At 52.9% G+C, this 11,392-nt stretch overlaps 1 non-coding gene across 1 annotated transcript; it reads right to left on the bottom strand.

The window, feature by feature from the left end:
* Positions 1 to 10,386: 10,386 nt before the first annotated feature.
* TRNAS-UGA (transfer RNA serine (anticodon UGA)) lies at positions 10,387 to 10,469 on the bottom strand. The gene has a single exon. It is a non-coding gene; the product is annotated as a tRNA-Ser (tRNA).
* Between the last annotated feature and the right edge of the window lie 923 nt (positions 10,470 to 11,392).

Here is an 11,392-nt window from a genome sequence, read left to right as displayed (position 1 = left end):
AGAAGTATGGAGCAGCCATTTGTTTTCCTGTTTGTGCTCCTCTGTGATGTGAAAATCGGGGAGGAGAGGTAGAAGCCCCACTTCCCTTCCTAAATGACGTCCAGTGGGGGAAGCCAGGACAACAAGGTGGGGCAGCAAGTGGTGTCCAGACTCTTACTGTCAAGGTCTAGTCTAGCCCATGGTCCAGCTCAACTTCCTCCCCGCATCACTGGCCCCCAGTCCCCTTCTGCCACCAGGTCAACCCGGGAACAAAGGCAGGAATGGTGTGAGGAAGCAAGTCAAGCTGAGCATGGCAGGCAAAAGCGACCCTTGTCTTTGTGGGCCACTCACAATGACATCCTTTTTGTGTGCCATGGCCATGGCCGATAAAAACATCCCAGACAGAGAAGCAGCAGGCCAAAATAGCATCATGCAGGTACCAAAGTAGCTCAGTTAGGCAAGCATTAGTGTGAAAATCTAAAGGTCTGTGGTTCAATCCTTAGCTTTAACAGCCCTTTTATCTTTCTTTGTGTGGAAGTGGCTTGTTTTCTGGGAGCACAGCAGCACGTTTACCTGAGGTGAGTCCCTGATTTTGAGATCCCCAACAAGACAATGGAGCATGGACTTCTGCCCCAGTTGGCCCACCTGACCTTTTAAAATCAGAGATGGGAGCTGTATTTCCCATGTGACTTATTGGTTGACCCAATATGGTGGGAAGAGAGTGAGGCAGGGTGGCCCTAGGAGATGGTGCCAGAGGGGGCAGGGATTGGGGACAAAAGCTGAGCGAGGGCAGTACTGGAGAAGGGGCATCTGTAAAAGTGTCCACGTGGAACGTGGCAGGGATTGGAGGGCCCAGGAGGAGATTGTAGGATGTTCAGTGACTTGGAGAAGCTGGACTTGGACATGGTGTGCATTCAGGAAATGCACATTAACAGCTTTAGGGTGGCTTGATGGGCAGAGGGTGATTGGAGGAAGGGCCTGTCTTTCTGGCCCTCCTGGCCAGGGAAGAATGATGAGGTTGGAGTCTTGTTCTTCACATTTGCAGTGCTCCATGGAACTTGTGACGCTATATTAGTGTTTATGGTCCCCAGTTAAGGTGTGAAAGGAACTGGCTCCCTTCCTCTGGACTACACAGTGTTTGGTGTAGGGAGTGGATTTTAATTGTTTCAGACGGCCTGAGGACCGCTGGTCCCATTTTCCCAACTGTCAGAGGAAACTCTTCTATGATGACCACTCCCTGGTGCAGGTTTCTAGTGAGGTCGGTTTAGAGGACATGTCTCTCCATAGTGGAACCAGTGGAGGGCAGGAGGTAGCCTCCAATTCCTCTGATCTGAGCTTGCACCAGACACAGATGCAGTACACCTTTCTGCAGGGATAGGCCAGGAGTCACACTGATTTATGCGAAAGAGAGCACGTCGACAGCCCAGTTGCCACCCTCTTCCTCTTGCCCAGGTTTAATAGTCATGGATAGGCAGGAGGGAGGAAGAGTCCCAGGCTGGACCCCAGTACACCTCTCCTCCTCTGGGCATCTGAAGCAGAGGCAGCTGGTGCTGACAGCTCCAAGGGAAGGCTTAAAAGCCATAGAACAATTGAGGGAGGGGCAAGAGGAGGGGAGGATTTCCCCCAAGAGGCTCTTTTCCAGCTGCTGAGAAGCGCAAAAGTACCCGGTGTTTGCTCTTGCGGTGAAAGGGGTTAATACATTTAGGCGGCCTGGCTAGCTCAGCTGGCAGCACCTCTGGCTCTTACTCTGAAGGCTGAAGTTACAATTCCCTGTCTGGGTGCTTGGGGCTTCTCTTCAACAATACAACACACAATCTGCTTAAGCCCCCACCCAGTAACCTGAGGAAACTAGCCCTGGCCACTGGGTCCCTCTAAGAGGTGATACTTTCCCCACTCGCGCACTGAGTGTAGAAAAGAAACTTTAAGAAAAAGGAGGAAACTCACCTTGTATTAACTTGGGAAAACACCACAATGAGGATTCATAACACAACACTTTGAGCAAAACACCCACCCACAGCCCTCTGGGCAGTGGCTTTTTGCCTCCGGCTCTTAAATCCAGACACCAAAAACTCTGTGGATGTGCCCCTCCCTCCACTGCACCTCACCCACAGCTGCTGCTCTGGGTCAATGAAAACCCAGAGTTCACCTCTTACCTCCCGGGGGGAAAGCCCCTTTCTCCATCCACTGTCTGGCCATATTGCCGGCCACTTGCTGTTCCACCCTGTCACCGCTCTGCTGGCAGCCCTCTCTGCTCTGGGATGTCTTGTGGTCCCTCCAGGAGTGGAACAGGCCACCAGAGCCCGAACAGTAGCTCCACCCCTTCCACTCGAGGCCACGCCCCTGCACCACACCTTCTCCCCAAGGCCCCACTCCTGTGCGGCCTCTTCCCCCCAAGACCCCACATCCTGCTCACTGCTCTCCGCCCCCTCCCCCCTCACTCGCCCTTATGGTCATTACAAAGTGGCAAGGCCGAGCTCTCCCATTTTTAAAAGTTCTGGGGTGTTGTTCCCCCCTGTTCAGGCACCCCTGGGGCCCTGCACTTTACACAGCTCTCCCTGATTTCAGCTGTTAGTGAGGAAGCCTGTCCCAAAGCAGGACTAATGCTTAGACCTGGTGATCAGTGATTTCAGATCTGTTGGTCTGCAGCAAGACTCTACAGTGAGTCTCAGTCAGCTCTGTTATTACACAGAGACAAACAAAAGGGTGAAATGGTGCCTGGAAGCCTTAAGAAGAATCCACCCCACCGAGTACAACGCTTGTCGCTACCTGCTCTCAAGCCCACTGAGAATGTTTTGGGGTGACTCCTCGCCTTTATCAACCTAGGGAGAATCACAATTCACAGGTGCTCCAGTGGCACAATTGGTTAGTGTGCAGTACATATAGAGCGGTGCTGAGAGGAGCTATGCTGAGGTTGGGAGTTCAAACCTCACCTAGAGCACTGGCTTTCATTGACCAAATAACATCACTCCCTCATTCAGCCCAGTGGAATATACAATTCCAGCCCAGGGGACACTGAGACAGGGGAGAAGTTAAAAATGCCCCCTTCACTTATTACCTCCTCTCCAGAGTGCAGGTCAGAATCAACCGTCTTTTCTCCCCCACCAGCCCCTGTGCCAGGATACCTCCAGCAGAGCCTGGAGTCCTGCTCATGGCATCTGTACTATTGACAAACATTAAGTGACAGGAACAAAACACTCAAATCCCACCTGGTGCAGGGAGCCAGGTTTGCTCTTCAAATTCTGTTGTTGGTACATTTCCAGGTCTGGGAATGTCCCACAACAGCATTTAATGGGAAGCTGCCTGCAGAACAGTGACACTGCACAGAGCTGCTGTGGAGGAAGGGTGGGAACTGGTAACATTTTGAGGATTGTTTGGGAAATTAGCCTTTTTTTTTGTGAGGTTAATAACTATCTCCTCAACTTTATTTACTCAACTTAAAAATTGGTGTCACTTGATTTTTGCATCTCCCTGTGAAAATACAACTGACACGTGTGGCTTTCTACAGGGGGTCATGATGTTAACGTTGGGGAATTCAGTTTCTGTACTTGTGTGTGGGGGGGGTGTTACTTTTTTACAGCTGCCTCACAGCCAGGCACACCGGGCTGCTAGCTGTACCCACTGTTCTTGCCAGGGGCCCCTGCTGAACCCTGGGGGCTGCACTGCAGTGCTGGGGTGATGCTGCAGGGGAGAAGCTGCTGTGGAGCAATGTAGAGCACGATGATTCAGTTCTCACTGAACTGTCACTTCAAATTGTTTGCTCAGACCAGCTTCCCAGCACACTCATGGCTGCGCATCAGTGTAAGTGTGTCCTTGGCTGAACAGCAAGAATTCCTGCCCATTTCCCTTCCGGCTGGAGCAGGATGAGAGTGTGTTTGTGTGAACGACATTGCTGTAGATTGTTCTTCATTCCCCACTCTGACAACTCAGACAGTCCCTTTCCTAGTCAAATCTCCAGCACATCATTCCAATAGCCGGGGGCAGGTTTTCTCTGGGGCACTGAAATATTTCCGGGGGCTGGTGCATGAACTCAGCCTTGCATTCCACCCTTGATGTTTCCTGGACTAACAACAGCAGCAGAAAGAAAGAGCTGAGCCAATATCTCCCTCTTAGGGATGCAGGTGGGCACGTCCCCTCTGTCTGACCATTGCCATTGCAGGAGAGAAGGGTTCACTGGAATCGAATGCCCTGGCTCAGACCAGAGACACAGGGAGGTTTTGCTGTTCATGGATCTGTGCAAAGGAAATTGTGTCTCTGTATGAAATTGAGGCTGGAAATGAAACGTCAACATGGTGGCCCAATGCCCTAAGGAATGTGAGTGAAGGACTCGGGCTGAGAAATGATTTAACAGGGGCTTGTTTCAATTTATTGGCCTGATGAAAACTATGGCTAAAAGCCCCCTGTAACAGGGGCTGCGGGTCAGGTCAGGCAGTTCTGTGCAGAGTGTTCAGAGGTGCCCTGTATCTGCCCTTTCTCTGCACCGTCCCTGCTCCCAGAATGCACCAGGCCCTGGACTGAACTCTTCCCCTGTGGGCAGAGCTGGTTGCAGAGGCAGGAAATGAAATGTCCTCATGGTGGCCCAATGCTCTAGGGAATGTGGGTGACTGAGAAATCATTTAACGGGTTTGTTTCAATTTATTGCCCTGACTAAAACTATGGCTAAAAGGCAGCCACTGTTGTTAGTACTTGTACCTGTGTAGGGACACCCCAGTGGGTGTTAAGTCCATTGTTTTCACCAGAGGCAGTCGATTATTTTATCAAGGTACAAATTTCTTGGTCAAGGCCTAGACTCCAGAGAAAACAATACACTGCTGATAAGAAGTATATAAAAAGATTTTGCAGCCACCATGGGCATAGCTATGTGTCGTGTTTCACTCTTTATATCTGGCACCACCTCCTTTCCCTTTAGCCTTGTAGTTGACCAAGGGCAAAGCTGAACATCTCTTCAGATACCAGGGAGTGTTTATGTCCATCCCTGCGAGCTACACAAGGGTTTGATGTTGCTGCTTTCAGTCCTCTGGCTCTGCTGGATAAGGAACAATTCAGGCTGTCACTGAACTGAAGGAGGAAGATCATTTTTTGACAGGGAGAGAGACGCCTCCTCTTAAAGGTGTTTGTCTGGCTGGCAGTCCTGGTTCCCAGGTCTTGCCCATGGGGCTCCAGCAGTTTTGGGACCGGGTTACTTCCTTGGCCCCACCTGCCGCCCCCAGGCGCTCCCCCCACCCCAGGGCCCCGGCAGTGCAGCATCTGTCTGCTCGCTCCAGTGGCTGCCGGCCCCTCCCCATGGCAGGGCGGGGCAGAGCTGTACCTCCACATGCTGCCCCCATCCCAAACCCCTGCAGCCAATGGGACACTGCGGGGGTGATGCCTGGGGGCAGCAGCATGAGGAGGTCCCCCAGCCCGCCCCGCCTTCGAGCCCCAGGTAAGAGCCGCACTCCTGACTCCCTCCCAGAGCCTGCACCCCCCCTTCCCACATACCCCCTCCTCCCTCCATACTCCCTCCCAGAAACTGCACCCCGTCCACACCTCCCAGCCCCCAAATTCCCTCCCAGAGCCTGCACCCCGTCTCTCCACACACCCCAGCCCCCAAACTCCCTCCCACAGCCTGCACGCCCCTCCACATTCGCCTGCCCCCAACTCCCTCTACACACCCACTAACGCCTGCCCCCAATCTCCCTCCTAGAGCCTGCACTGCCACCCCTCCTCCTGTTCCCCCTACCCCAGCCCAAAGCCTGCACCCAGCACCCAAACTCCATACCACAGCCTGCACCCTAGAACTCCTCCCCAACCCAAACTCCCTCCAAGAGACCAGCCTCTCACCCCTTCTGCACCCAAACTCCCCCCAAAGCCTGCACCCCTTTTGCATCCCAATCCCCAACCCCAACCCAGGGTCTGAACCCTAGACCTCCTCCCCCCACTCAAACTCCCTCCTAGAGCCTTAGGCAGGTGAGAGGCAGAGTTTTGGGGGGTGGGTTCTGAGTGGTATGAGTGACATTACTGGCCCACTGTGAGGATTGGAGGACTGGCACTGACCCTAAGGTAAATTGAGGTTGAGACCCTGCTTTAAGGGATTGGAGCAATGCTGGGGAGACTGATGGGAAGGGAGCTGGGGAGCTGTGTGTGCTCCAAGGAGAGTTGTTGTTGTGCTCTGGTGACACAGAGCGGGGGTGGGGAGTTTGTAAGCTGTGGTGTTTGTATAGAGAGAAAGTTTAGTAACCCCTAGCTTAAAAACTGTTCCTGCTCTGGGCTATACATGACACTCTTTGTTGCGAGGATAGATCAGTGGGTGAATGTTTCCCTGCAGGATAATAGGTTCCTAGTTACAATCCAAGTGGTTCCCTTGAGAAATTTTTTCGAATGAAAATGGATTTCCAGACCCATCTCCAGTATGTTCAGGAGTTCGCTGGATGGAGATGGTTGAAATGAATTTAAACACTCAGCATTTTCCTGTGCAAATGTATAAAGACCTAGCAGAGCTGTCCAGCAGCTGAAATCAGTTCCAGTCCTCGACGTCTCTTAAGAGGGACACTCTGTATCTGAGGCATGTGGGACACCTCAGGGATGATGACAGGTGAAAAAATGCTGGATTCAATGAAAGATGAGACCATAGGAGGGGAAGGTGAACAGCAGCACCACACAGGGTCATAACACTGAGATACGGGGCTTCGCTGTCACTGCCCCTGTGTTTTCCATCATTTATATCCTAAGGAACACACCCTCCTCCTCTCCACCACACTGTCACACACAACCTTCTCCCCTTGAGCCCAATCCAACCCTCCCCCTCTCCCACACACACTCCATGGGACACAGCGCTCGGTGACTCACCCAGATGGGGGCTTGTCTCTGCATCTCCTGAGCAGGGAAGCAGAGAGCCGAAAGGGCCACAGGAGACCAATGGAGTTGGGCAGGACTAGAAAAGACTTCCCCTCCCTTCTCTTCTCAAGAGTCTTGTTAATCTCACCCATGGGACATTCCAGCACCGGGTGGGCTCAAAGCACCAACCTTCCCCTCAGCAATGGAAGGGGGAACCAGCTCTATCACACAGAAGGAGACTCTCCACCTCTGCTGCTGCCATTCTGCAGCCATTAATATGGATTTGTTTTAGCTAATGCAACCCCCCTCAACCCCTAATCCATCCATGAATCAAGAAGACAAGACCCTCAGTTGGGCATCAGAGGTGCAATGAGTTAGTGCACAGGACCTATAGTAGCCGTCCTGAGTGGAGTGATGCTGAAGTTGTGAATTCAAACCTCACCTAAAGCACTAGCTTTCTTTAAGCAAATGGGTTCTGCCAATCAGTTTGCCCTGCAGAAAATACAATTCCAGCTCAGAAGACACTGAGGTCCCCTTGCTTTACAGAGAGCAGGGCAGATTCCACAGATCTACCAGACTCTGCTCTCCACCAGCCGCCTGTGTCAGAAGGGGTCAAGCAGAGCCCAGAGCACTGCCCCCAACTCTCCCTCAATCTTTGCTCCCCAAACCACCTTTGTGCTCACCCTCTTCGCTGTGACACTCAAACCCTGCCTGGCTTTCTGTATGTTGGTGTGGTTTTCGTCTGTCGTGTTGATGTGCATGTGTTTCCTGTGGGATTTTGGTGGATGGCCTTGCATAGTTTTGTGTGAGTGTGTGTATATGACTTTTGCATGCAGATTGGCTTTTTCTTTGTATTCTTTTGGTATGTAGTTTTTTGTGCTTTCTTGTTGTGGGCTTTTTGCTGGATTTTTTGGCGTGGATTTGTTCTTTCTATGTTTTGGTATGCCTTTCCCTTATGTGTATATGGCTCTGTGTGCTGTGTGCGTTTGGTTTTTGTTATGTCTGTGTGGGTCTGTGCAGTCTGTGATTTTCTCATTCTCTCTTTGTGTTTGTCTCTCTGTTTGTATTTTCATGTGTAAATTCACTGGAACTTTTCAAAATCTGCACAGCTTTGCCAATTTTCACCAGGAATTTTTCTCCATTAAGAAATTCTCACGTGTTCCCTACCAGTTGGTGACCATTGCCCCAGGGGCTGTCAGTCTCAGGGGCCTGATTTCCCATTGACCCTTCCCCCTTCTATTGGGACTGGGAACTAGCCAACCAAAAACCCCACTAAGTTTTAGTAAAGGGCCAACAGTCCCTTCCACGAGCCAGCCTGATGAGGGTCACCGATGGCTAGAGAAGGAAGCACAAGATGGTCCCATGGTGTACTGGGCAGCACTCAGGACTCTGAAACCTGCAATCTGAATTCAAATCTCAGTGCAACCTTGTGTTGGTTTGTGGTAAGCCCTGGAGCTCAAAGTGCTCAACTTCCCTGTCTCCAGTTGTTTATGAGTGAGTCTTTTTCCTCCTGCTGGGTGACTCACACCACTGGAGCCAGGTCTTGGTTGAGATGGCTGCAATGGATAGGGGTATAGAAATGGCTATGGCTGCCTGTAGTCCTGTGGGTTTGACCTGGTGGTTGGGATTCTTGCTGCTTCACCTGATGCCCACAAGTTTGGCACTTGTACTTGCTGCCACACTTTTCGTTTGGCCCACACGGTGCTTGAAGAAAGAAGTGCCAGGGCCGGGATTAATAGTCAGGGCTTAGCAGGAGGGAGGGTGGAGCCCAGCCTGGAGCCCCTCACACCTTCCCTCCTCCGGACACCTAAGCAGAGGCAGCTGGTGCTGACAGCTCCAAGGGAAGGTTTATAAGCCACAGAGCAACTGAAGGCGGGGCAAGAGGAGGGGAGGACCATGCCTCTGCATGGCCAGCAGACAGCCACAAAGACCCCCGGCCAGGCTGCTCCCTGCCATGGCCAAACACCCACTGAAAGCGACCCACAGACCAGCATGCAGGGCAGCTGCTGATGCTCTGTGGCCAACATCAGAAGAAGGTAGGAAAGCAGGGCCAGCCCCCCTGGTGTGACCTCTGTCTGTTCCCACTCATAGTGCTCACTTTTGCACTGGGGAAGGAGATTTTACCCCAAGAGGCTTTTCCCCAGCTGGCAAGAAGCAGAGAAACACCCAGGCTCCCAAGGTGCTATTTACCATGCCCCCTCAAGCACAGGGACAGGTGCACATTTGGAAGAGGGAAACTGCTCTACAACACGCCAGCCCGGGCAGCTGCCCATTTTCTTTGGCAAGTCAGGAAGGGCAAAGGCTAGACTGGAAGCACCTGCGGCTCATGCCCCAGCCTTTGTGACACCCAACCCCCAACTCCTTCCCAGGGCTTCTAGCTGAAGGCAGAGCATTGGCCTGAGCCGCCAAGAAGAGGTTCCAGCGCTGAAGGGAGCAGGACTTTCAGCACGAAGGTAAAACTGCAGCAACACAACCATGAAGCAACTTGAACTCTCAACTCTTGCTCTGAAGTCAGATCCCTTATCCATTAGGCCACATGAGAAAAGCCCCTCCAAGCACTTCTTTAGAAAAGGCAGACACTGTGTTTCTCAGGTCATCTACTGAGGCGGGGCCGAGACTCTCTGGGCACAAGAAGTAGAGTTCCCAGCGACACATGAGAATTAATTCTATGGAGCCAGGTGCAGGGACTTTGGCAGGGAGGCTCAGGCATGGGGGATTGGGGGTGCAGTGGATGGGCTGGCTGTCTAGGTGAGGAGATTTAGTGACCCTCAGGTGCAGGAGGGAGGAAGAGAAGGAGGAATTGGCAGTGACCGTGGAGAAGAAAGGGGGGGTGGAGGTTCTTAGCAAGCCTGGCTAGCTCAGTCAGTAGACATCAGGCTCTTAATGGGAGGGGCCGGGGTTTGAGCTGCTGTCCAGGGACTCAGCTTTTAAGTTGCCTTGTGTGCCAGGAGCCAAATGATTCCTGGTGGTGCCCAGAGCCATGTGTGGGACAGAGAGGCTGAGACTTGTGGCACCTGCTCTGCGGCAGGCATCCTGGCAGCTCAGACTCAGGGAAGGCTTCTGCGCTCAGAGCTGCTGACTTAGAGTTCCCAGGCAGTGCTCAATGCCTGCTCCACCTCAGGCCCTGCCCCAAATCATCAAATCTCTTCCTAACCCGCCCCTTTCTTCTCCTCACTCCTCCAGCACACCCCTTCAATGGCCAGCGGGAGGTGCTGAAGCAGAAGAGGAGGAGCTTGTCGGCCAGGCCTGCTAGCAGGTGGGAGGTGCAGGGGCGTCTGCTGGGCAGCTTTTTTTTTCCCTCTGTTTCTTCTGCAGCCCTGTAGCACCCATGGAGTGGCTGACTTGGTTCCTTTCACACACTAGAGAGAGGAGCAGAACCAGGACTATGGCTGATCTAGGGGGCACTAGGTGAGTGGCAGAGGCTTCAGGTGCTGAGAGTTTGCTGACCCCTCAGGGACACAGTGTGAGGTGGTGTCCCAGGGATCTCTATGAAAGGGAGCAGAGTATGATTTATTGGAGTGGGGAGAGAATTGAGAGTGGTCTCAGGGGTTGTAGAGAGGTATTGCCCGTGTTAGAGACTGGCTAAGACACAGGCCTTGCTGTAAGCAGGATTTGAACCTGTGCAAGGGGAACCCTATTGGATTTCAACTCCAACGCCTTAACTACTCAGCCATCACGGCTGTGAGCACAAAAACTCCCCCACTGCCAGAGAAACTGGTAAAGAATCACAATGCCCAGGCATGAAGTCATCTGAACTACAGAATTCCCACCGCAAACCTGGCTCCCAAGCACAGGGGGGATTTGGGGTTTGTTCTCTTTGCTTAGACATGTACAGTCGCACAGAGAGCGCGTTTAAAAGTCTCCCCTCCCACAGATCGGGAATGGGAAATGATTCTCAACTTGAAGCTTGATGTGAATGAGGATGTCTGGACCACAGGGGCCAGGGACTGGCCTTTGCTATAGAAACCAGTGACACACAGAACTAGGCTAAGGAAAATGTTTCCTGGAGTCAGTAGCTGAATAGCAGCAGTATTGTGCAGAGAAATGTCTCACAAGAGGAGTCAGCGCATTGGTGGTTCAGTAGCAGAAGTCACAGATACAGCGGGGGAGGTCTGTGGATCGGGAGTGAGGGGCACTGGCAGAGCAGTGAGAGGGGAGCCCAGGGCTGGGATAACAGGGGCTGTGGGTCAGGACAAGCAGTTCTGCGCGGAGTGTTCAGAGCTGCCCTGTATCTGCCCTTTCTCTGCACCGTCCCTGCTCCCAGAAATGCACCAGGCCCTGGACTGAACTCTTCCCCTGCAGGCTGAGCTGGTTTCGTTTGCTGTGATCCTGTTGATGGGCAGTGGGGGAAGTGACAGTCCCAGCCCACAGCCAATGCCCCCCTGTCACCCAGCACCCTTGGCCCCAGATCCACCCAGCCTAGTAGAGAACTCAGCAGGGCAGGCAGCCAGGAGCTGTGCCCTGCCAGGCACTCAGGGGCATCTACCCTGCAGCTGGGGATCTCCCCAGCGTGGTCCATGGGAGCTCACGCACTAATGGGGTAGTGGCAGCAGCTGCGTGGTGGGTTGGGCTGGTGACTTGGGTCCATCTCCTGGGGTTGGCT

Source organism: Gopherus flavomarginatus, chromosome 5 (assembly GCF_025201925.1).
Source record: "Gopherus flavomarginatus isolate rGopFla2 chromosome 5, rGopFla2.mat.asm, whole genome shotgun sequence".
Lineage (NCBI taxonomy): Eukaryota > Metazoa > Chordata > Testudines > Testudinidae > Gopherus > Gopherus flavomarginatus.
The sequence above is the reverse complement of the archived record's forward strand: the minus strand, read 5'-3'. Positions and strand labels throughout refer to the sequence as shown.